General features: G+C 49.5%; 2 protein-coding genes across 6 annotated transcripts in view; both read left to right on the top strand.

The window, feature by feature from the left end:
• The window catches only part of LOC144602214 (oxysterols receptor LXR-alpha-like), a 442,571-nt gene that overhangs the window by 155,049 nt on the left and 269,030 nt on the right, over positions 1-18,492 (top strand). The window lies entirely within an intron of this gene.
• Positions 1-18,492, top strand: part of cpt1ab (carnitine palmitoyltransferase 1Ab (liver)) — a 66,331-nt gene that overhangs the window by 8,840 nt on the left and 38,999 nt on the right. For 2 of the 5 annotated variants that reach the window (XM_078415018.1, XM_078415022.1), the window contains exon 2: positions 3,429-3,549. The exons of 1 other annotated variant lie outside the window; for it this stretch is intronic. The gene's annotated coding sequence lies outside the window, so the exon portion shown is untranslated. Of the gene's footprint in view, positions 1-2,311; positions 2,456-3,077; positions 3,291-3,428; positions 3,550-18,492 lie in introns of those variants that run through there. 2 more of the 5 variants (XM_078415020.1, XM_078415019.1) reach the window with 2 other exon arrangements.

Genomic DNA, 18,492 nt, shown 5'->3' with positions numbered 1-18,492 from the left:
ATCACCCCTACGCTCCTCCACCAACTACCCCTCCCCCACCAACCACCCCTCCCCCACCAACCACCCAACCACCCCTCCCCCACCAACCACCCCTCACCCCCTTCCCCCACCAACCACCTCTCCCCCACCAACCACCCCTCACCCCCCTCACCCCCTCCCCCAACAACCATCCCTCACCCCCCCTCCCCCACCAACCACCCCCTCCCCAACAACCACCCTCTCCGCCACCAACCACCCCTCCGCCACCAACCACCCCTCCCCCACCAACCACCCCCTCCCCCACCAACCACCCCCTCCCCCACCAATCACCTCTCCCCCACCAACCACCTCTCCCCCACCAACCACCCCTCCCCCACCAACCACCCCTCCCCCACCAACCACCCCTCCCCCACCAACCACCCCCTCCTCCACCAACCACCCCTCCCCACCAACCACCCCTCCCCCACCAACCACCCCCCCCTCCCCACCAACCACCCCCCACCCCACCAACCATCCCTCCCCCACCAACCACCCCTCCCCCACCAACCACCCCTCCCCCACCAACCACCCCTCCCCCACCAACCACCCCTCCCCCACCAACCACCCCCTCCCCCACCAACCACCCCACCCCACCAACCACCCCTCCCCCACCAACCACCCCTCCCCCACCAACCACCTCTCCCCCACCAACCACCCCTCCCCACCAACCACCCCTCCCCCACCAACCACCCCTCCCCACCAACCACCCCCCTCCCCACCAACCACCCCCCTCCCCACCAACCACCCCCTCCCCACCAACCCCACCCCTCCCCCACCAACCACCCCCTCCCCACCAACCACCCCTCCCCCACCAACCACCCCTCCCCCACCAACCACCCCCCCTCCACCAACCACCCCCCCTCCCCACCAACCACCCCCCCTCCCCACCAACCACCCCCCTCCCCCACCAACCACCCCCTCACCCCCCCCACCAACCACCCCTCCCCCACCAACCACCCCCCCTCCCCACCAACCACCCCCTCTCCCCCACCAACCACCCCTCACCCCCCCACCAACCACTCTTCCCCCACCAACCATCCCTCCCCCCTCCCCCACCAACCACCCCTCCACCACCAACCACCCCCCATCCTCACCAACCACCCCTCCGCCACCCCACCAACCACCCCCCTCCCCCACCAACCACCTCCCTCCCCAACCAACCACCCCCCTCCCCATCAACCACCCCCTCTCCCCACCAACCACCCCTCACCCCCCCACCAACCACCCTTCCCCCACCAACCATCCCTCCCCCCCTCCCCCACCAACCACCCCTCCACCACCAACCACCCCCCATCCTCACCAACCACCCCTCCGCCACCCCACCAACCACCCCTCCCCCACCAACCACCCCTCCCCCACCAACCACTCCCCCTCCCCCACCAACCACCCCCCTCCCCAACAACCAGCCCCCACCCCCACCAACCACCCTTCCACACCCCACCAACCACCTCTCCACACCCCTACCATAAACCAACCTATGCCCCCTCCACCCCCCCTGCATGCCCAGCATCCATCTTTTCATCGAGGGTCAGCCCCCTTCTGTCTATGACTGTTATTTGCCAAGAGGATCCCCCCACTGCCCAACTTCTGTCAGGAATCTTTCCCCAGTGTCCCACCTTTTCCGAGGAGCTTCCCCACCCTCTTGGCCCAGATGTCCTTGCACCCCGCCCCCCCCCCCCCCCCCCACGTTCCTGACCAGCTGAGTTTTCCTCACCCTGCCTCACAACAGCATTCTTGCCTGATCAGAATCCGCTCCTCCCCGTCTGCCATCCTTCCTTCTGACCCTGTTGTCTCCTCTTCCCACCTGCCCCTCTATCCACCATTTGCTGCCTGCATTCCCGCCTCGCCTTGCTGCCTGCCTCTCACCAACATTAACTCCACTTTCTGTGTAGGGAGCAACTGCAGATACTGGCTTAAACCGAAGACAGGCACAAAAAGCTGGAGTAGCCCAGCAGGTCAGGCATCATTTCCGACAGCGGGTCATCAGACCTGAGGAAGGGTCTCGACCTGAAACATCACCTATTCCTTTTCTCCAGAGATGCTGCCTGACCTGCTGAGTTACTCCAGCGTTTTGTGTCCATTAACTGCACTAAGTTGGTCTGAATTATCAGTTGCTCTGCAATGAACTCACTGTTCTTTTTTGCACTATTCAAATTGGACAATGTCCTTTCAGTAGATCTGAAAAGGGGGCGAAGTGAAAATGCAGGAGAGAGAGCTGGAACGGGATAGGACATTCTTCTGCTTCAGTGTAGATTGGGTTGGTGGTCAGGTGGCTGGTCAGGCTGAGGCTGTTTCTGTTCGATGCTGAAGCTGTGTCACAGCGGTTGTGATGAAAAGTCAGCTGCCTGCGGCTCAGACTAAGCAGGGTCAGTGCCGTCTGCCACAGGAATCGTTGCCCTTCTCTACTGACAAACAGTCTTTTTTCTGAAGCAATAAGGTCTGTTTCTGCATGAGCCTCTCCCTCATCCCAACCTCCCCACAGTATTCCTGTCAGCCTGTCTGTGTGCCTTCCACTCTCCTCCTTCTCCCTCTCTTTCTCTCCCTCTCTCCCCCCCTCTCTCCACCCCCTCCTCCCCTTCACCCCCTCTTTCTCCCCTCCCCATCACCCCCCTCTCTTCCCATCCCTCTCAACCCCCTCTCCCATCCTCCTCTCTCCCTCCTCCTCTTCCCCTCCCCGTCTCTCTCCCCCTTCTCCCGTCTCTCTCCCGTCCCTCTCCCCCACTCCCGTCTTTCTCCCATCTCTCCCATCTTTCTCCCCCCCTCTCCCCTTCTTTCTTCCCCCTCTCCCCGTCTTCACCTCTCCTTCTCTATCTCTCCCCTCGCTCTCTCTCTTCCCTTCCCCCTTCCTCGTGTGTGTTGATTTCCTGTCTTCCTTTCTTCCCCTCTGTCTGTCTGTCAGACAGCAGGTGCGTGCACGCGAGTGGCTATGAGAGAGCCACACTATTGTGTGTGTGTGTGTGTATCTCTCCATTTATCTCCCTTTATCTCTCTCCCTGCTTCCGACATTGTCTGTTGACCAGAGTAGTTGTGTGCATGTTTCTGTCAACATCTCTATCCCTAACTACCAGTGTGGTATGATTTCCATCATATGCCTGATCTTATATTGTGTGTTGTGGTTTTCTTTATTCATGTCATTGATTTAGAGGCTGAGGGTTTGGTGCTGAAACCAGGCCAACCGATGGTAATGACGTGCTCTTTCCCTTAGCGAGCTACTTCTGTTTGAAACAGGCGTTTCAAGCTTCCTGTTGGAACTGCTGAGGAGTATTGTGTTGGTGAGCCTTCAATGCTTTGTTTGTGGCTATATCTATCCTGCTTTTAGCCCAGTTATGGAGATTCACCCTTGGTGTGTCCACTTTGTTCTGCTGTGAAATGCAGACATAAAAGGAATTTTCTCTGTTGTTGTATTGCAGGCACAAACAGCTACTAGTTCCAGAGAGAGAGAGAGAGAGAGAGAGAGGGAGAGGGAGAGAGACAGAGGCTGTTTGTCAACTCGGTCACAAGCCCTAATTTTCCTTGCATGCAAAGCCTTCGGTAAGTGTCTGTTTTTATTCTCTCTCCGGTTCAGCCGAAAACTGTGCTCTGCTGTGTAACTTTTGACCTACTTTCTGAGGCGTGGTGATGACATTGGCAGGGAGGAGGGGCGAGGTAACCCAATCTGGACAACCTAACCACAGGGGACGCATTCCTCCCTGCCGAGAACTCTGTGTGCTTCACCCAAAACCAGGGGAAAGATGAGAGAAATGTCTTTATTTAGAGAATTGCAAAAATCTGGAATGCCAACCATAAGGATAGCTGACAGTAGCTTTCAAAACCGGATTCTATAAATAGGGGGCACAAAAGGGCAGGGAGAAGAGATGGACCAATTCACAGGTTGGGCACTGGGTACAGACTTGTATCTCCATTACACAAAAGATATATTGCCCTGGAGAGGATGCAGGAGAGATTTACAAAGACGTTGCAGGAATGTTGTAAAATTGTCATTGTAATAAGAGGCATCGGAATAAGAGGCATTTAGACAAACACGTGAACAGGCAGGGAATGGAGGGAGGAGGAGAAGGGTCTTGACCCAAAACGTCACCTTTCCCTTTTCTCCAGAGATGCTGCCTGAGCCGCTGAGTTAATCCAGCTTTATGTGTCTATCTGGGGAACGGAGGGAGATGTCCAGGCAGACGTGAGGCTTCAACTATCATCATGTTTGTCACAGATGTTAGGGTCTGTTTCTATGTTGTACTGTTCTGTGTTCTTTGTTTTCCTCTCAGAGTGGCGGGAGGTTGGGGAAGCCGTGAAGTGTAAAAAATCTCGATGGAGTTAGATAAAGTAGTCACTGGGGCAGCACCAGCAGAGATGTCAAAAACCAGGGGCGTAATAGAGTTAGAGTGGAGATAAGGTGAACTGTTTCCATCCTGCAGGTGGAAGTGTGAAACTCACTGCCTGAAGGGATGGGAGAGACAGAATCCTCCATTCACTCCGGGATGTGTACTTGAAGAACCTTGACCCACAGGGCTACTGCTGCAGGGCTGGCAGCTGGGAAAAGGCTGGGGGACACTTTTTTTCAACCAGCAGAGATTGGATGGGCTGAATGGCATCCTTCTGTGTCGTGAATTTTTAATACACGGCCAGATGTGTGGGATTTCATGAGGGGGTCTCACTTTCATGATCTGTTTTTTGGCGTTGCAGTTTATGACAAGTGTCTGTGGCAGGAGAAAGGGATGCCGGTGTTTCCACTCCCTTGTGTGGAGGAAGGGTTTTCAGCCGAGTGGATCTTGCCCTCTTTGGTTGTCCTCTCCACCTGCTTACCAGTCTTGCTCCTGAATCTGAACTCAACTCTCCTCCTGGCATTTCTTTGCATAAATTGATCTACCTCCTGACAGCCCCCTAAAGTTGCCCTTGCCAGGTCAAGTTGAATTTATTGTCATTTCTGCAGGCATGGTGATGTACAGGTGCGGTGAGGGGGTCGGCGGTCAGCTGAGGTCCCGTCCAGCTGATTCTGCTTAGTTGTTAGTGCCCGAGTTAACTCAGTTGTTTACCAACTTCCTTCTGATGAGGGAATCGGCCCCAATGGCCCCAGTGACGAGCTGATCACAGTGTCAACTGATGACGCTAAGGCATCTTTCTGATTGATCCCTCGGTATCACAGATCGAATCTCTGTCAAAGTTGGTTTACTTGGTTTGTTTTGTGATTATCTTTGCTGGGGGAGCAGAGTTCAGATTGTAGGATGGCTGCACGTGGGTTATTGACTGCAGCTACACCGAGCTGCTCACGGTTTATGCCTCTCAAATGCAGGTGTTGCCAGAAGCTCGAGTGCCTGGTTGGTGGATGGTGACATGATACAGGCGGTGAGTGAGTGAACAGGCAGTTAGCGTCCAAATGTCCAACACACAATGAACTTTGGAACTGATAAGCAGCAGGAAGGACACTTCAGCAGCAAATACAGAGTTGGTGCCAAGCTCTGGGGAGTTTGCTTTGTGAATGCAGCAAGTCAAGGACAAGTCAAACTCAGATAGGGTGCTGGATAAAGAGGAAGTTAGATTATGCATCTTGCGAGCATGATATGACAATAACTGAACCTACATGGCCACGTTTTCTTCTGTAGAATGGCCAATCAAGAGAGAGCTAGATAGAGCTCTTAAGGATAGCGGAGTCAGGGGGTATGGGGAGAAGGCAGGAACAGGGTACTGATTGAGAATGATCAGCCTTGATCACATTGAATGGCGGTGCTGGCTCGAAGGGCCAAATGGCCTCCTCCTGCACCTATTGTCTATTGTCTATCCCCTCGTGCTGAGCAGCATTGCAATACCAATACTGTTCAAAGTGACTTTTGAGAATCAGGCAGAGAATTGTTTTTTTTAAACCCTGCAGATGCTGGTAATCAGAAATTTTAAAAACACAGAAAATGCTGGAAATGCTCAACGGGTCAGGCAGTGTCCGTGAAAGAGCAGCAGTGTTAAGGTTCTCGCACCTGGAATTTAACTGTTCCTCTTTCAACAGATGCTGACTGTTGCATATATTCCTGCTACATTGCAGATCGGAGAAAAAAAAACCTAAACCTGTGCTCTCTAGTTCTTCGAAGAGAGACACAAAATGCTGGAGTAACTCAGCGGGACAGGCAGCATCTGTGGATAGAAGGAATGGGTGACGTTTCAGGTCGAGACCCTTCTTCAGACCTTCTCTCTAATTCTTCATTTCCCAACCCCGGGAAAAGGACTGTTTGCATGACTCGTTATTTTAAACATAGAAACGTAGAAACATAGAAAATAGGTGCAGGAATAGTCCGTTCGGCCCTTTGAGCCAGCACCGCCATTCAATATGATCATGGCTGATCATCCAAAATCAGTACCCCATTCCGGCTTTTTCCACATATCCCTTTATTCCCTCAGCCCTAAGAGCTAAATCTAACTCTCTCTTGAAAACATCCAGTGAATTGGCCTCCACTGCCTTCTGTGGCAGAGAATTCCACAGATTCACAACTCTCTGGGTCAAAAAGTTTTTCCTCATCTCGGTCCTAAATAGCCTACCCCATAATTCTTAAACTGTGACCCCTGGTTCTGGACTCCCCCAACATCGGGAACATTTTTCCTGCATCTATCCTGTCCAATCCTCTAAGAATTTTATATGTTTCTATAAGATCCCCTCTCATCCTTCTAAATTCCAGCACATACAAGCCCTGTCGACCCATTCTTTCACCATACGTCAGTCCCGCCATCCTGGGAATTAACCTGGTGAACCTACGCTGCACTCCCTCAATGGCAAGAATGTCCTTCCTCAAATTAGGAGACCAAAACTGCACACAGTACTCCAGGTGCGGTCTCACCAGAGCCCTTTACAACTTCAGTAGGACCACCTTGCTCCTAAACTCAAATCCTCTCGCAATGAAGGCCAACATGCCATTGACTTTCTTCACTGCCTGCTGTACCTGCATGCTTACTTTCAGTGACTGATGTACAAGCACACCCAGGTCTCGTTGCACCTCCCCTTCTCCTAATCTGACACCAATCAGATAATAATCTGCCTTCCTATTCTTGCAACCAAAGTGGATAACCTCACATTTATCCACATTATACTGCATCTGCCCACTCACCCAACCTATCCAAATCACCCTGCAGCCTCATAGCATCCTCCTCGCAGCTCACACTGCCACCCAGCTTTGTGTCATCCGCAATCTTAGAGATGTTACATTTAATTCCCTCGTCTAAATCATTAATATATATTGTAAACAGCTGGGGTCCCAGCACCGAGCCTTGCGGCATCCCACTAGTCACTGCCTGCCATTCTGAAAAGGACCCGTTAATTCCTACTCTTTGCTTCCTGTCTGCCAACCAGTTCTCTATCCATGTCAATACCCTACCCCCAATACCATGTGCTCTAATTTTGCACACTAATCTCTTGTGTGGGACCTTGTCAATAATTCCCTGTTTTCTCTCTCCCTCCTGTCTTAAAAAGTGGGTTTACATTGGCTACCCTCCAGTCCACAGGAACTGACCCAGAGTCGAGAGAACATTTAAAAATAATCACCAATGCATCCACGATTTCTAGGGCCACCTCCTTGAGTACTCTGGGATGCAGACCATCAGGCCCTGGGGATTTATCTGCCTGCAGTCCAAACTGTTTACCTGACCCCATTTTCTGAGTAATGTCGATTCCCTTCAGTTCCTCCCTCCCACTCGATCCTCGGTCCCCTAGTATTTCCGGGAGATTGTTTGTGTCCTCCTTAGTGAAGAGCAGGAGCAAGGATGACCGATGGCTAAAAGAAAGTAAGTGTTAATTGAAGGTAAAAAGTCAGTTTAAAAAGAGCGCCAAAGGGACGCTAGCAGTCAGTCAGTAAAGGTCAGGAGAGCAGGAGCAAGGACGACCGTTGGCTGAAAGAAAGTAAGTGTTAATTGAAGGTAAAAAGTCTGTTTAAAAAAGCGCCAAAGGGACGCTAGCAGGCAATCAGTGAAGCGCATACCTCCAAGCTCGTCAGGAAGGCAGGATAGAGGTGGGCAGGATAGAGGTGAGGATGATAGAAGTCAGTGTGAAGAAGGGTCTCGACCCAAAGCGTCACCCATTCCTTCTCTCCTGAGATGCTGCCTGACCTGCTGAGTTACTCCAGCATTTTGTGAAATAAATACCTTCGATTTGTACCAACATCTGCAGTTATTTTCTTACAATAGAAGTGAGTACGTGGATTGGCTGATCAATTAAATTAAAAGTTTGGTAAATTGGCCAATAAGACAATTTATTGACTGGTATAAACAAGGCTCGCACAAGGGGTGTGGCACCGTCTGGGTGCGGCACCGTCTGGGTGCGGCTCTGTCGAGGGAGGTGCCCTGTGAGTAAAGTGCGAGTCTTTGGCTATCAGTGTCCTGTGAGTAAAGTGCGAGTCTTTGGCTGTGAGGCTTTGGCGAGGAGGCTGAGGTGAGGACAGTTGTTTTTGAGCCTGATTTGTTTTTAGACAATAAAGTAATGGCAGATAACTTGGTGCAGTGTGTTTCCTGCAGGATGTGGGAAGGTAGGGACACCGCTGGATCTTCTGGGAGCTACACCTGCAGGAACTGTGTCCAGGTGCGGCTCCTGAATGGATGTGTGGTCGAGTTGGAAAAGCAGCTGGATGACCTCAGGGCCATCCGGGAATGCGAGAGTTTCCTGGACAGGACCTACTGCGAGGCTGTCACGCCAAGGGTCCAGGTCGAACGAAGGTGGGAGACCGTTTCAAGGGGGAGTGAACGTGGACTACAGGAGACCCCGGTAGTTACCGGGGCTAATAGCCTGTGTCTATTGCAAACAGGTACACCCTCTTGGGGCAGAAGACGCTTCCAGTCCGAGCGGCGGACAAGTTGGTGGCTCTAATCCAGGCAAGGAGACTCAACTGGGGAGACCGAAGTCGGGAAGAGCCTTAGTAGTGGGTGACTCCATTGTCCGAGGTACGGACAGTAGATTCTGTGGCGGCAGGCGGGACTTGAGGATGGTCTGTTGCCTCCCTGGTGCCAGGGTTCAAGACATCACGGGGCGGCTTCAGAACATCCTAGCGAGGGAAGGCGATCAACCGGAAGTAGTTGTGCACGTGAGCACGAACGACATCGGGAGGAAGAGGAAGGAGATACCACAACATGAGTTTAGTGAGTTAGGAAGAAGACTGAGAAGTAGGACGTCGAGGTTGGATGTCTCTGGACTGCTACCTGTACCTCGTGCTGGTGAGGGCAGGAACAGAGAGATCGGGGATATGAATGTATGGCTGAGGAGCTGGTGCAGGGAGGAGGGATTTAGATTTCTAGACCACTGGGATCTCTTCTGGGGTAGGGGTGACCTGTACAAAAGGTGACCTGTTACACCTTAACAGCAGGGGGACCAACATCAAGGCAGGCAGGTTTGCTAGTGCTACACGTGTGGCTTTAAACTAATTAGTGGGGGGGAGGGGTTGACAAATTGGGAATATGAAGATGGAGTTAAAGGGGAAGCGAATACAGGAGAAATTGGAAGGGAAGTTCTAGATGGGATAAGAGAATAAGGTCAGGGCCAATTGTGACCGGTGTGAGAGGGGAGGTGAATACCGAAGTTAAAGTGTTGTATTTAAATGTGCAAAGTATAAAAAATAAAGTAGATGAGCTTGAGGCTCAGTTAGACATTGGCAAGTATGATGTTGTGGGAATCACAGAGACATGGCTACAAGAGGACCAGGGCTGGGAACTGAATATTCAGGGGTACACAACGTATAGAAAAGACAGACAGGTGGGCAGAGGGAGTGGGGTTGCTCTGTTGGTGAGGAATGATATTCACTCCCTTGCAAGGGGTGACATAGAATCAGGAGATGTAGAATCAGTATGGATAGAAATGAGGAATTGTAAGGGTAAAAAGACCCTAATGGGAGTTATCTACAGGCCCCCAAACAAGTTGAATCAAGAGCTCAAATTGGCATGTCGCAAATGTAATGCTACAGTGGTTATGGGAGATTTCAACATGCAGGTAGACTGGGAAAATCAGGTTGGTAATGGACCCCAGGAAAGAGAGTTTGTGGAGTGCCTCCGAGATGGATTCTGAGAACAGCTTGTACAGGAGCCTACTAGGGAGAAGGCAATTCTGGATTGAGTGTTGTGTAATGAACCTGATAAGGGGACTCGAGGTAAAAGAGCCATTAGGAGGCAGTGATCACAATATGATAAGTTTTACTCTACAAATTGAGAGGAAGAAGGGAAAATCTGAAGTGTCAGTATTACAGTATAGCAAAGGGGATTACAGAGGCATGAGGCAGGAGCTGGTCAGATTTGACTGGAAGGAGGCCCTAGTGGGGAAGATGGTGGATTCCAAGGGGAGTAAGAGGCACCCATGGCTGACAAGGGTAGTCAAGGACAGCATAAAAATAAAAGGGAAGAAGTATAACATAGCAAAGAAGAGTGGGAAGCCAGAGGATTGGGACTCTTTTAAAGAGCAACAGAAGATAACTAAAAAGTCAATACGGGGAGAAAAGATGAGGTATGAGGGTAAGCTCGCCAATGGAAGATGGAAGATGGCGGCGCGCACGGACGCAGCGGCTCACAGCTCTCCCTTTCGGTGCGTTTTATGTGTGTTATCTGTGTTATGTCTGTTAGTCAAATTTAGTCATTCAAACCAGGAAAATCAGGCAAATCCTACCTACAACCGAAAGGACCTTCTGATCATCGGATTCCAGTGCAATCGGGACCTTGTGCGCGAATTTCCACACCCGCGAAATATACCGGAAGAGATTGCCAGGACACCGGGCGCTCCGTGGATAGTTGTCGGCGCGAACAGGCGTCGCAGACGGAGGAGAAACAGGAAGCAAAAGCGAGGATGCCGGTCCGGTATACTTGCCAAGCTAAAGAGACAGCCACACAAACCACCGCTACCTAGCATGTTCCTCACCAACGCCAGATCCATCATCAACAAAATGGACGAACTTAAACTACAGATATCAGCAAACAAACTCGTGGAGGACTGTTGCATTCTCTTAGTAACAGAGACATGGCTTCATCCACTTATCCCAGACGGAGCCATTGAGCTAGCCGGGCGCACAGCGTTTCGTTGGGACAGAAACATCGACTCCGGTAAGAGCAAGGGGGGGGGGTTATGCATTTATGTGCACAACAGCTGGTGCACTAATATCCAAACCATAGATAGCCACTGTTCTCCTGATCTGGAGTCCCTAACAGTTAAATGCAGGCCTTTTTACCTTCCTCGCGAATTTACAGGGGTTATAGTAACAGCAGTCTACATCCCACCGAATGCTAACGCTAGCACAGCTTTAGGCTACCTGCTAGGTGCAATAAACTCACAACAGAGCACATATCCAGAAGCAGCCCACATCATAGCCGGGGACTTCAACCATGCAGACCTAAAGTCAGTTCTCCCGAAACTTGAACAACACATAAGATGTGCTACCAGGGGGAAAAACACACTAGACAAGGTTTACTCAAATATTAAGAAGGGGTTCAGGTCAGCACCACTACCACACCTGGGGCAGTCAGATCACCTGTCCATATTCCTAACCCCAGCATACACCCCACTCAGGAGGAAAGCTCCAGTCACCATAAAGACTGTGAAGACATGGCCTGAAGGAGCTTCCTCGCAGCTGCAGGATTGCTTCGAAAGGACCAACTGGGATATTTTTGAGGATCAGGACTTGGAGGAGTACACATCAACTGTACTTTGCTACATCAAAAACTGCGTTGACAATGTCACCGTCGACAAACGCATCCGGTTGTACCCCAATCAAAAACCCTGGATGACAAAGGATGTCAGGTCTCTCCTCAAGGACCGTAACACCGCCTTCAGGTCTAGTGACAGAGCTCTATACAGTGCTGCTAGAACCAACCTGAAGAGAGGCATCAAGGATGCCAAAGCGTCCTACAAGAGGAAGATTGAGGACCACTTTTCCAACAATGACCCACGGCGGGTATGGCAAGGCATCCAGCACATCACCAATTACAAGACCAGCAACCGCACGACTGCCGACGGCGACGCCTCGTTGGCTGAGGAACTTAACTGTTTCTTTGCTCGTTTCGAGGTGAAAGCTACAGTGGCAGACATTACACCCTCTCCAGCACCTGAGAGCAACACCTTCACTGTGCAGGAGTATGACGTTAAGCGAGTGCTCAGAGCAGTGAATCCCAGGAAAGCTGCAGGCCCCGATGGTGTGACGGGCAGAGTGCTGAGGGAATGTGCAGACCAATTATCTGAGGTCTTCACAAAAATCTTCAACCTGTCCCTTTTAAAATCCACCATCCCTCCCTGCCTGAAGTCCGCCATAATCATCCCACTGCCGAAAAAGCCTGTCATCAGCGGTCTTAACGACTACCGTCCGGTAGCACTCACACCGGTCATCACAAAGTGCTTCGAGAGACTGGTCCTGCAGCACATCAAAGCCAGCCTCCCACCCACCTTCGACCCATACCAGTTTGCCTACAGAGCAAATAGGTCTACAGGGGATGCCATCGACACTGCTCTTCACACTGCACTGACCCACCTTGAACACCAGGGGAGCTATGTGAGGATGCTCTTTCTCGACTTCAGCTCTGCCTTTAACACGGTCATCCCGAGCAGACTGGTCACCAAACTTTCCGACCTTGGATTTTCCCTAACCATCTGCAAATGGATCAAGGACTTCCTGACCAACCGCCCCCAGACAGTCAAAATAGGCCCTCACCTCTCCTCCACCATTACACTGAGCACCGGCTCACCACAGGGCTGTGTGTTGAGCCCCATCCTTTACTCCCTCTACACTCACGACTGCGCCCCCACCCATCCCACCAACACCATCATCAAGTTCGCGGATGACACGACTGTGGTTGGACTTATCTCAGAAGGAGATGAGACAGCCTATAGGGATGAAATCCAAAGGCTGGCAGCATGGTGTTCAGTGAACAATCTGGTCCTGAACTCCTCCAAAACAAAGGAACTTATAATTGATTTTAGAAAAACCAGTGGAGATTACGACCCACTCTACATCAATGGGGTCTGCGTGGAAAGGGTACCAGCTTTCAGGTTCCTGGGTACGCACATCGCAGAGGATCTCACCTGGTCTACCAACACCATCACCACAGTAAAGAAGGCACAGCAGAGACTCCACTTCCTGAGGATCCTCAGGAAAACCAACCTGCAGGAGAAGCTCATGTTGTCCTTCTATCGCTGCTCCATCGAGAGTGTGCTGGCATACTGTATAACCACATGGTATGCCAGCTGCTCAGAAAAGGACAGGAAGGCCCTTCAGAGGGTCATCACGACGGCCCAGAAAATCATCGGCTGCTCACTGCCCTCCCTGGAGCACCTGTTCAGCCTGCGCTGCCTCAGTAGAGCAGGCAAAATAATAAAAGATCCATCCCACCCCGGCCACCGTCTGTTTGTTCATCTGCCCTCTGGTCGACGTTTCAGGTCAATCAAATCCCGAACAAACAGACTTAAGAACAGTTTTTACCCCAGGGCCATACGAGAACTGAACACTACCTGTGCACTAGGCAACACCGTTAAAAAATCTTGTACTTAATTTAATTGTATTTATGTATTTATTTGTTTTTGCATTTATTGCATATATGTTTGTACGCACCGTCAGGATTGGCTGTTTTTTAATTTCGTTGTACTCGTTGCAATGACAATAAATGAATATTATTATTATTATAATATAAAGGAGGATAGTAAAAGCTTTTTTCGGTATGTGAAGAGGAAAAAAATAGTCAAGGCAAATGAGGGTCCCTTGAAGACAGAAGCAGGGGAATTTATTATGGGGAACAAGTAAATGGCAGACGAGTTGAACCGGTACTTTGGATCTGTCTTCACTAAGGAAGATACAAGCAATCTCCCAGATGTTCTAGTGGACAGAGATCCTAAGGTGACGGAGGAACTGAAGGAAATCCACATTAGCCAGGAAATGGTGTTGGGTAGTCTGATGGGACTAAAGGCTGATAAATCCCCAGGGCCTGATCGTATGCATCCCAGGGTACTTAAGGAGATGGCTCTAGAAATTGTGGACGCATTGGTAATCATTTTCCAATGCTCTACAGATTCAGGATCTGTTCCTGTGGATTGGAGGGTAGCTAATGTTATCCCACTTTTTAAGAAAGGAGGAGAGAGAAAATTATAGACCAGTTAGTCTGACATCAATGGTGGGGAAGATGCTGGAGTCAATTATAAAAGGCGAAATTGCGGAGCATTTGGATAGCAGTAACAGGATCGTTCCGAGTCAGCATGGATTTACGAAGGCGAAATCATGCTTGACTAATCTTCTAGAATTCTTTGTGGATGTAACCAGGAAAATTGACAGGGGAGAGCCGGTGGATGTGGTGTACCTCGACTTTCAGAAAGCCTTTGACAAGGTCCCACATAGGAGATTAGTGGGCAAAATTAGAGCACATGGTATTGGGGGTAGGGCACTGACATGGATAGAAAATTGGTTGACAGACAGAAAGCAACGAGTGGGGATAAATGGGTCCCTTCCAGAATGGCAGGCAGTAACTAGTGGAGTACCGCAAGGCTCGGTGCTGGGACCGCAGCTATTTACAATATACATTAATGACTTGGATGAAGGGATTAAAAGTACCATTAGCAAATTTGCCGATGATACAAAGCTGGGTGGTAGTGTGAACTGTGAGTAAGATGCTATGAGGTTGCAGGGTGACTTGGACAGGTTGTGTGAGTGGGCAGATGCATGGCAGATGCAGTTTAATGTGGATAAATGTGAGGTTATCCACTTTGGTGGTAAGAATAGGAAAGCAGATTATTATCTGAATGGTGTCAAGTTAGGAAAAGGGGACGTACAACGAGATCTGGGTGTCTTAGTGCATCAGTCACTGAAAGGAAGCATGCAGGTACAGCAGGCAGTGAAGAAAGCCAATGGAATGTTGGCCTTCATAACAAGAGGAGTTGAGTATAGGAGCAAAGAGGTCCTTCTGCAGTTGTACAGGGCCCTAGTGAGACCACACCTAGAGTACTGTGCGCAGTTTTGGTCTCCAAATTTGAGGAAGGATATTTTTGCTATTGAGGGCGTGCAGCGTAGGTTTACTAGGTTAATTCCCGGAATGGCGGGACTATCATATGTTGAAAGACTGGAGCGACTAGGCTTCTATACACTGGAATTTAGAAGGATGAGAAGGGATATAAGATTATTAAGGGGTTGGACACGTTAGAGGCAGGAAACATGTTCCCAATGTTGGGGGAGTCCAAAACCAGGGGCCACAGTTTAAGAATAAGGAGTAGGCCATTTAGAACGGAAATGAGGAAAAACCTTTTCAGTCAGAGAGTTGTAAATCTGTGGAATTCTGTGCCTCAGAAGGCAGTGGAGGCCAATTCTATGAATGCATTCAAGAGAGAGCTAGATAGAGCTCTTAAGGATAGCGGAGTCGGGGGGTATGGGGAGAAGGCAGGAACGGGGTACTGATTGAGAATGATCAGCCATGATCACATTGAATGGTGGTGCTGGCTCGAAGGGCCGAATGGCCTACTCCTGCACCTATTGTCTATTGTCTAAGAACCAAAGTACTCGTTTAACTGTTCTGCCATTTCCTTGTTTCCTAATATAAATTCACATGTCTCTGACTGTAAGGGACCTGCATTCGATTTCACTAATCTTTTCCTTTTTACATACCTAAAGAAACTTTTACAGTCAGGTTTTATATTCCCCGCAGAGCTTTCTTTCATGCTCTTTTCTCCACCTCTTAATTAACCCCTTTGTCCTCCTCTGTTGAGTTCTAAATTTCTCCCAATCCTCTAGTTTGCCGCTTCTTCTGACCAATTTATATGCCTCTTCCTTGGATTTAACACTAACCTTGTTCCCTCGTCATCCACAGTTGTGCCGCCTTCCCAGTTTTATTTTTTCGCCAGACAGGGATGATCAATTTCTGCAGTTCATCCATGCGGTCTTTAAATCTTTGCCATTGCATCTCCACCGTCAACCCTTTAAGTATAATTTCCCAGTCTATCCTAGCCAATTCCCGTCTCATACCTTCAAAGTCCTCTTTATTCAAGCTCAGGAACCTAGTCTCTGAATTAACTATGTCACTCTCCACCCTAATGCAGAATTCCAACATATTATGGTCACTGTTGCCCAAGGGGCCTTGCACAACAAGATTGCTAACTAATCCTTCCTCATTACACAATACCCAGTCTAGGATGACCTGCCCTCTAATCAGTTCCTCTACATATTTGGTATAAAAACCCATCCCGTATACATTCCAGGAAATCCTCCTCCTCAGCACTGTTACCAATTTGGTTGGCCCAATCTATATGTAGATTAAAGTCACCCATGATAACCACTGTAGCTTTGCTACACACATCTCTAATGCTTGATGCTATCCCCAACCTCCCTACTGCTGTTTGATGGTCTGTATACAACTCCAACAAGCATTTTCTGCCCCTGGCTATTTCGCAGTTCTACCCATACCGATTCTACAGCGTCCAAGCTGATGTCTCTCCTTGCTATTGCATTAATCTCCTCTTTAACCAGCAATGCCACCCCACCTCCCCTTCCTTTCTGTCTCTCCTTCCTGAATACCACTGCATGTTTAGCTCCCAGCCTTGGTCACCCTGGAGCCATGTCTCTGTATAAGATCATCTCTCAGTCTCTGACACTCCAAGGAATAAAGACCTTGCCAGCCCAACCTCTCCCTTAACAGTCCACCTTGAGACCTGGCAATACCCCCATAAATATTTTCTGCATTATTTCCAGCTTAATGGCATCTTTCCTATAGCAGGGTGACCAGTGATGGAAGGATCTTAGTTCATCATGTTAAGCAACAGATGTAATATTTGCACAAGATCTTTCACCCATCTAGGTTAATGACTTCTTGATGTTGGATGTAGAGGGAATGGTTCATGCCTTATTGTTGATCAGTAGTTTGTGTGGTATAGTTAGGATTCACCCAACTATTGTGAAATTATTTCTCCACACACTGCTTTTGGAAGAGTTGCCCCTTTCAACAGTTGCAACCTGCTTCAGTCTCTCCTGAGCCTTGATGGCTGTCTTTAACATTCTGTAGCGGTTTTGGTAAATGATTGAGTCTGTGGCCAGTAAGTATATGGATAAATCGTGAGCAGTAAATATATGGATAAATCGTGGGTTTAATCTCTGGCAAGTCTAACAGGCCATGGAAAGAGATTAATTTGGGATCCTGTTGTGGAAAAGGAACCAAAATAACGAGAGTGGAACACTCTGAGGTTGAGAGAACAAGAGGAACATCATTCAGTGCTTCAGGGCCACTTTCAATATTCTGTGTAAGATGTAGTCTACGTGAGTTATAGAAGGTGGTTCTTCTGCAATACTAATGCATGCTCTTCCTCCTGTTCAAGAGGCTGCAGGTACTGGAATCTGATAAGTAAGGAGGCTGATAGTTGGAAGCAGATAAGAATGAGGGCCAGATGGAACCAGCCAACTCCTCCACCTCACCGCTCCACTCTTTACATTCTCAGTCCTGGTGCAGGGTCTCAACTCAAAATGTCAACCATCCCTTTGCCTCCGCAGATGCTGCCTGACCCGCTGAGTTCTTCCAGCAGTTTGTTTTTCACCAGGGCGTTGCCTGAATTTGGAGGGCTAGTTATGGGTAGAGATTGGATAGGCCGACCTTGTTTTACCTGGAGCAAAGGAGGCTGAGGGAAATAACCTGATGGAATTACGTAAGATTATGAGAGAAATAGGGTAATCAAAATCTTTTTCCCATGGTAGGGGGAATCAAAAACAGGAGGGCACAGGTTTAACTTGGGAGGAAGAGGTTTAAAGGTGTTCTGAGGGGACAGTCTTTTACGGAGAGTGGTTGATATCTGGAATGCACTGCCAGAGGAGGTAGTGGAATCAGATACAATCTCTGTGTCTAAGGGATATTTAGACAAGCACAAATAGGCAAGGCATAGAAGGATGTGGTCCTAATGTGGGCAAATGGGATGAGTGTAGATGGGCACAAACGCTCAGCATGGATAGCTGCTGGAGTGAGTAGACTGTGGAGAACCAACAAGTGAGAAAGCTATTTGATCTAAGGTATTTATTCACCAAATGCTGGAGTAACTCAGCAGGTCAGGCAGCATCTCGGGAGAGAAAGAATGGGCGACGTTTCGGGTCTGAAGAAGGGTCTCGACCCGAAACGTCGCCCATTCCTTCTCTCCCGAGATGCTGCCTGACCTGCTGAGTTACTCCAGCATTTTGTGAATAAATACCTTCGATTTGTACCAGCATCTGCAGTTATTTTCTGAAGCTATTTGATCCTTGCCAGTTGGAGTGTACCTTTCCCATTCCATTCTTCCCTGGCCCACCCTTTCAACCAACTCGCCCAACTCTGTTTACTGGCACACTTAACCTGATCTATCTCTGGCCCATGCATACACCATTAACAATGGGTTCTGAGATTGAAGACTATCCCCCCCCAGAATGAACTGCACAGGGGCAGTACAACGTAGGCAGCGATCCAACAACGTGGAATACTACTCAAATGTGCCCTTTCATTAAAAAGCAGAATGAACTCCATTTACTGAACACAAAAATATTGTAGGCGTGCAAATCTGAACAA

This window comes from Rhinoraja longicauda, chromosome 18 (genome assembly GCF_053455715.1).
Source record: "Rhinoraja longicauda isolate Sanriku21f chromosome 18, sRhiLon1.1, whole genome shotgun sequence".
Taxonomy (NCBI): domain Eukaryota; kingdom Metazoa; phylum Chordata; class Chondrichthyes; order Rajiformes; family Arhynchobatidae; genus Rhinoraja; species Rhinoraja longicauda.
Note: the sequence above shows the minus strand (reverse complement) of the source record. Positions and strands in the feature narration are given on the sequence as shown.